Source organism: Lactuca virosa, chromosome 7 (assembly GCF_052849685.1).
Source record: "Lactuca virosa cultivar CGN04683 chromosome 7, Lactuca_virosa_CGN04683_v6, whole genome shotgun sequence".
NCBI classification, from domain to species: domain Eukaryota; kingdom Viridiplantae; phylum Streptophyta; class Magnoliopsida; order Asterales; family Asteraceae; genus Lactuca; species Lactuca virosa.
The window spans coordinates 250,728,556-250,735,459 of NC_136432.1; the positions used below are offsets into that span (position 1 = coordinate 250,728,556).

Here is a 6,904-nt window from a genome sequence, read left to right on the forward strand (position 1 = left end):
ATATATATAGTATTCACATCTTAATCAACAAAAAATGCATAAATATTATCTATTTGTAATAATATTTCTTAAAATGTGTACAAATTATAAAGTGGTAATGACAAGAGGTACATGCGTTTTTTCTATCAAAAAATGGATTTGATACAATTCGATTTTAATAATGCTTAGTTATTGTGTTGATTTTCATTTTTACTTTTATTGAATATTAACTCATTCATGTGATCTTATTGGATCAGAATGCATATGTTCAAAGCATGGACAATAATTCGAAACTTTAAGGTGGAGTTGAGTTCGATTGAAGATGCTTACATAATCATGGAGAGCTTTCTTTTTCATCATAGTTGTGACTGGTAATAAAATCTTTAATGTAAAAGATAAGTAACAAATTTTAATTGTTTTGTTGAAGCTGTAAACAAAAAACAATTTTATTTTTACCATATATTGAACATAGATGTTGGCCTTGCTCACATGTCAATGGTAGTGGAGCTTTTGGATTAACACCATGAGGTTTTGAAACTTTCCTTTCTTACTTATTTATACTTTCTCACTTTTCTTCTTATTCTCACCAGATTTGAACTTCTTTAATTCTAAAGGTTTGCTATATACGAGTCAAAGACCTTCATCCATGGAAAAGTTGGTGCATTTATGGATAAACATGGAAACCACATTGAAATGGGAGTACATGTTTTATTTGGCTACTACAATAATCTTACTTGTAGATTAAATACTTTGTTTCAGTCATGTGATTAACATTTGTGGTTTCCAAAAGTAAATTGATAAGTTTTTTTTGGATTTGTATGTAACTTAGGTTAGAATCTAATGATAAATGCTAAATTTGAAGTTTTAACAAATTTACCATTTTGAAGAGTTTTAAACTTAACCATTTTGAACATTTTATAAAAGGTTAAATTCATGATCTAATACAATTTCGGATTATATACTTAAATATATCAATGTTACTTGTAATACTTTATATATTTTGCAAATGTTTTATTTCACCATCACATTTATTAATACGGTAAGAGTTTCTTTATGTTGTTTTTGTTTGTTCGGATATAGAGTTTTAAGTCACAGGTAGATCATCGTAGATGGATTGTACATAACATTCTTGAGTAACAACATAGATGGTTTTTATAGGTAAATAAAATAAAATTCCCATATCATAGCTTCGATTGGATAATGTATACATAAAGACTAAAAGGAGTTCAAATGAAACTTTATGAAGCAGAAAGAGGACATCGGTTATAAAGGGCATACGATTTCTGGTTAAGGGGTTATAGTTCACATATAGTGTAGTAAGGGGGTGTTTGGATGGGGAAAAAATGGAAACTTATTAGCTTATTGCTTATTCCCACCACAATAAGCTAATTGAAGTGTTTGGATAGGTTGCTTAAAAAATCAGCTTATTGTGGTAGGAATAAGCAAAATAAGCTAATTTTAATAAGCAAGGGGGAAATGTTTATTGCTTATTGCTTATTTTAATGATTTCGGAAATTACCTAATTACCCTTCAAAAAAACGATACATAAACCCATAAACCCTTCAATCGATCAATTGCTTCACAAAACTGTTGCTGCCGATCGCTATTCCATCTTCTCCACTAGCCATCGCCCCTGGAAGTCATCGACGACAGGTTTGCTGCTTTGCTTCTTCTTCTTCTTTTTTCTCGTCTGCTATCGTTCTCTGCGACAACCTGTTTGCGTTTTTTTTTATTTTTGTTCGGTGATGCATACATAGACGATGAACCATGGATTATTCTTTCTTTCTTCATTCTTGATTGTTCTTGTTATTTGCTGCATACCTGTGATACTGTTTCTTTTTTTTTTTTTTGCTCCAACCTGTTAAGAAACTGCCACTGCCATGTGATGCTTGATCATAACCTGCCCCTGTGATTATTCCTGATTTTCTCCATCAATTATTGTTGTTGTTATTTGCTATTATTGATGGTAGTGATTCTTATTTGTATTCATAAATTCCTCTGCCTATTTTGATTCAACATTAGGTTGAAATTTAAAAAGTTTCTTCATTCCTTATCATGATTTAATATAGGTAATGGACACTGTCAATGTTCATGATATGGATATTGATAGACCCAAAGTGAAAGTTACAAATAGGTTTCATTGGGATCCTCATACATTCAAGATATTTCTTGAGGAATGTATGACCGAGCTAAAAAACAGGAATAGACCGGGTACTTATTTCAAACAGCCCGCGTGCCAAAATATATGTAAGAGGCTTTTGGAACGAACGGGTAAAGAATTGGACAGAAATCAAATGAAAAACAAATGGGACATTATGCGGAAAGAGTTCAAATATTATGACCGTTTAACAAGATTAGAAACGGGAATTTCAACTGATCCCGTGAGAAATACAATCTCAGTATCAAAGGAATGGTGGGATGAGAAAATAAAGGTAATAATTAAAAATTTTATCTAACAATACATTATTTGTATTGTGTTTTTCGTGATATTCTCATTTTGTACATATAGGAAGATAAAGAGTATGCTAAGTTTAAGGATAAGAATTTGGATGTATATGAGACATATTATGAGGCTTTATTTCGGGATACTATAGCTGTTGGAGACAAGGCTAAGGTACCTTGCGAATTTGGCGACGGTAGCACTCCGGATGATGTATAGTTTGTGGATATTACGGATAGAAAAGAGGATACTGACGAAGTCCGCTTATTTTATGATGTTGATCCTTTTCTCACATTTGATAGTTCTAGTATGAAAATGAGGGGAAAGAAGTTAACTCCCAGGCGTGACAAGAAAAGAAAATTTCAAGGCAAAAATGAAGGAAAAAGTGAAGGAAAAAGTATGGCAAACTCGTCATATGAAGAGAAACTGGACATTATTTTTGATGTTTTGTTAACAAGGAGCACTCAACCTTCAAGACAAACCACACAGTCACCCACAATAGAAGAATGAATGGCAATTGTCTCTACTTTCCCGGGTTTTGAAGAAGGCTCAATAGGATATTTAGAAGCGTTAGAGGTCTTTTTAAAGAAGCCAGCTTGTCAGAATTTTATGGTTCCAAAGACTAATGAAACAAAGATGGAGTTTCTCAAGAGGCTTATAGAGAAAGAGAAGTAGTTGAAGACATACTCTACTTTTATTTCATATGTTAGACATATCCTTTTATGTCATGTGTTAGACATACTCTACTTTTGTGGTCAATTTTGCCTTTTCCCCATGATTATGTTTTGTTTCCTTTTCTATGATTTTATCTATTAGGTAGACTTTAAACGGTTGTCATGTGTTAGACCTATCCTTTCAACTATTATGTTAAGTTTAAACGGTTGTTTTGTGTTTGTTTTATGCAATGCCGTTTCATGTTTGTTTTGTGGTCAATTTTGCCCTTGCCCCATGATTTTGCTCTTGTTTTCTTTTCAATGATGTTGCCATGATTTTATGTAGTATGTGGTAAATTTCAATCTTACCCTTGTTTCCTTTTCGTTAGTAACAGGTTATATTCATGGCCAGTGACTGTGAAAGTGACAACTCATATGACAGTGATGACTTATGTGATGAAATTGAAGAAAATGAAGAGATTCAAACACTTCTTTTATGTGGGCTTGCTGTCAAAGGGTTACTATTGACTCAGAAATCGAAATACGTTCGTAGACGTCGCCGTTCATCTTCGCACACAGGAAGCATGCTTATCAATGAAATACTTAACGATCATGAGAGCCGATGTTATGAACTTTTCAGATTAGAAGTCTCGGTTTTTAAAATGTTATGTAGGGATCTTGTTGCACATTATGGGTTAAAGAAATCACGTCGTGTATCTATTGAAGAGTCCCTTGGTATTTTCTTGTTGTACTTAGCGCATGGATGTGGAAATCGGTTAGTTCAACAATTCTTTAATCATTCTGGGGAAACAATCCATAGGCATTTTCATAAAGTCTTGGATGCTGTGGTTAACCTAAGTAAGGACATCATCAAACCAAATGCTAACTACAATGAAACTATACCAGAGCATATTTTAAATAAACCTCGGTATTATCCATACTTCAAGGTAGTTATTTTGTTGCAAAGTTACGTTATTTGGTGAATTTGTGTAATTGTAAAAATAATTGGTAACTTATTATATTTTTTGAAATTGTAGGATTGTATTGGTGTCATCGATGAAACACACATGAAGGCCTCTATTCCGCAACATGACCAAATCAAATTCATTGGATGAAAGAATTACGTTACTCAAAATATTATGGCAGCATGTGAATATGTGCTTTACCTTTGCGTGGGCTGGATGGGAGGGGACTGCACATGATACGATAATTTTCAATGAAGCGCGAAGGAGACGTGAAGTTAAGTTTCCACTTCCAGCCGATGGTTAGTATCATTACTTATTAATAGAAGTTTTATATTTTCAAACGGTATAAATGAATAACAATCATATGCTTTATTTGTACCTCTATAGGTAAGTATTACCTTGTAGACGCCGGATATCCTAATACAAAAGGTTATCTTGCTCCATATAAAGGTTCAAACATCCTTTATCATATTCCCGATTTTCGACGTGGACAGACTTCTGCCTCGTGGGAACCAAAAGGCTTCAAAGAAAAATTTAACTATTATCATTCGTCACTTCGCAATATAATTGAACGAACTTTTGGAGTCTGGAAGGCTCGATGGGTGTTACTAAGAGATATGCATGTAAATTTCGACTTCGAGACCCAAGTTAAAATTGTGCTAGCTTCAATGGCGATTCAAAATTACATTAGAATGACCGGTAGTGGTGATGCAGCATTTCAAATAGCGAAAGAAGAATCTTATATTCCGCGCAATGATGAAGGACCCAATGATGGTATTGAGCCACATGACGAAGTATCAAGTAGACAACGTAGAAATGAGGATATGTATATGAGTGCAGTACGCGATATGATTGTGGGACAAATTTTCTCAAGGTCAAACACTCGTGCACGTAATGACGTATGATTTGTTTTGAAACTCTTTAGTATTTTCATTTTATGGTTTAATATAGTAGCATGAAACTATTTTGGGTAATATCTTGGATAATATGGATTTGGAATGAAATTTGTGGTCTCATATATATATATATATATATATATATATATATATATATATATATATATATATATATATATATGTGTGTGTGTGTGTGTGTGTGTGTGTGTGTGTGTGTGTGTGTGTGTTTATTGCATTTAACACGATATGTCATCATGAAATGCTTTTTATGGTATTTTATTTTATGAACAGTATAATACACGAGTTACAACATAGTGTAAAATAAATAAACCTTTTTAACTATTTAAAAAAAAATAGTCTTTGAATATTTTTCAAAATTATTTGATATGTTCATTAAGCTTTTTAATTGAACATTATATTTAAACTAACAAGCTAATTATTATATTGATAATTCAAAAAGTCTAACATTTTACATTTAATAAAATATTTAAATAAATAAATTTAAAATATTATTTTGAAATTAAAGATTTTGATGGTTTCAAATGCATATGGTTCAAGGAAATTTGTCTAATTTATAGTATATAGAAGCCGAATACCTTCGCATTACGTATGTTGAAATTATGTAGTTAAAGTTTTAACAAATATATATCGTTGAAAATGATTATGTCATTGACATTAAGTATGAAATAATAATTGAAATATCTAGTTCAATGATAATTATTTTAAACAATAAGAGATAAACATCTTTTAAATCAAATTACTAATGGTCTGTATATATATGAATTACGTATGAATAAAATTAATTAAAGTTCTTGATTTGATTTTTATTTTTGACTCATATGATGATTAACTAATTTAAAAATTACTTATTTGACAATCTTTTATTTTCTTTCATGACGATTATGTAAAATATTAACCATTGTTTTTTTTATGTAACGTAACATGATTTATAGTTTTATGTTATTATACATTATACATTATCATTATTAACTAAATTTAAAAATCATTTATTGTTATTAAAGAGTTATAAGATACATCAAAATTTATAAAATACTAAAATCTATTAACAAGTTTTATTTTCTTTGCAGTCGCATTACAACTAAACCAATTTTGTATCATTGCTAAAAAAACATTTAAACACTTGTTGTGGGAGTTTCATATAACTATGGTAAGGAGTATATATATATATATATATATATATATATATATATATATATATATATATATATATATATATATATATATATATATATATATATATATATGTTTTTTTTAGTAAGAAGGTAATAAGTTTTTTTTCTATATTTTTTTGACCAACAAAATAAATGAATCAGTAGATGAATAAAAAATAACATGATTCACAAAAACAATTATCAAAAAACCATCTCGATGATTCATTTATACAATGATTTTGTTGTTATTCACTAAAATTGTCATAAAATTGAATTTTTTCTTAATTTACTTAAAAATGAATCATAAATATGTTTTTTTGGGAATTTTTTCTTGTGAATCATCTAATGATTCATTTTGTTTGTTCGCTAAAAAAATATTTAGAAAAAAAACTCCTTACCTTTCTACCAAAATTTTCCTTCTTATTTCATCTTGACTCTCTCTCTCTCTCTCTCTCTCTCTCTCTCTCTATATATATATATATATATATATATATATATATATATATATATATATATATATATATATATATATATATATGTTTAGGTTCTATGAAAAACCAAAAAACCCTAAAATAACCCTACAAATCATAAAGATGCATAACAAAAATACTTAGAGATCATAAACCTTTTTTTTTTTTTGACTTTATATTCTTAAAAATCGCAACTTTATATATAATTTCGCTGAAATTTTTTTTGAAAAAAAACCCAAAAAAAAAAACGATTTTTTTTTCAGCGAATTTATAAAAAAACTTGTGAAATTTTGGAATATAAAGTAAAAAAAAAGATTTGTGATCTCTAA

General features: G+C 29.6%; 1 pseudogene; it reads left to right on the top strand.

Annotated features, from left to right (window-relative positions):
• The first annotated feature begins 3,476 nt into the window (after positions 1–3,476).
• On the top strand, positions 3,477–4,942 carry LOC145127717 (uncharacterized; annotated as a pseudogene).
• The last annotated feature ends 1,962 nt before the right edge of the window (positions 4,943–6,904 follow it).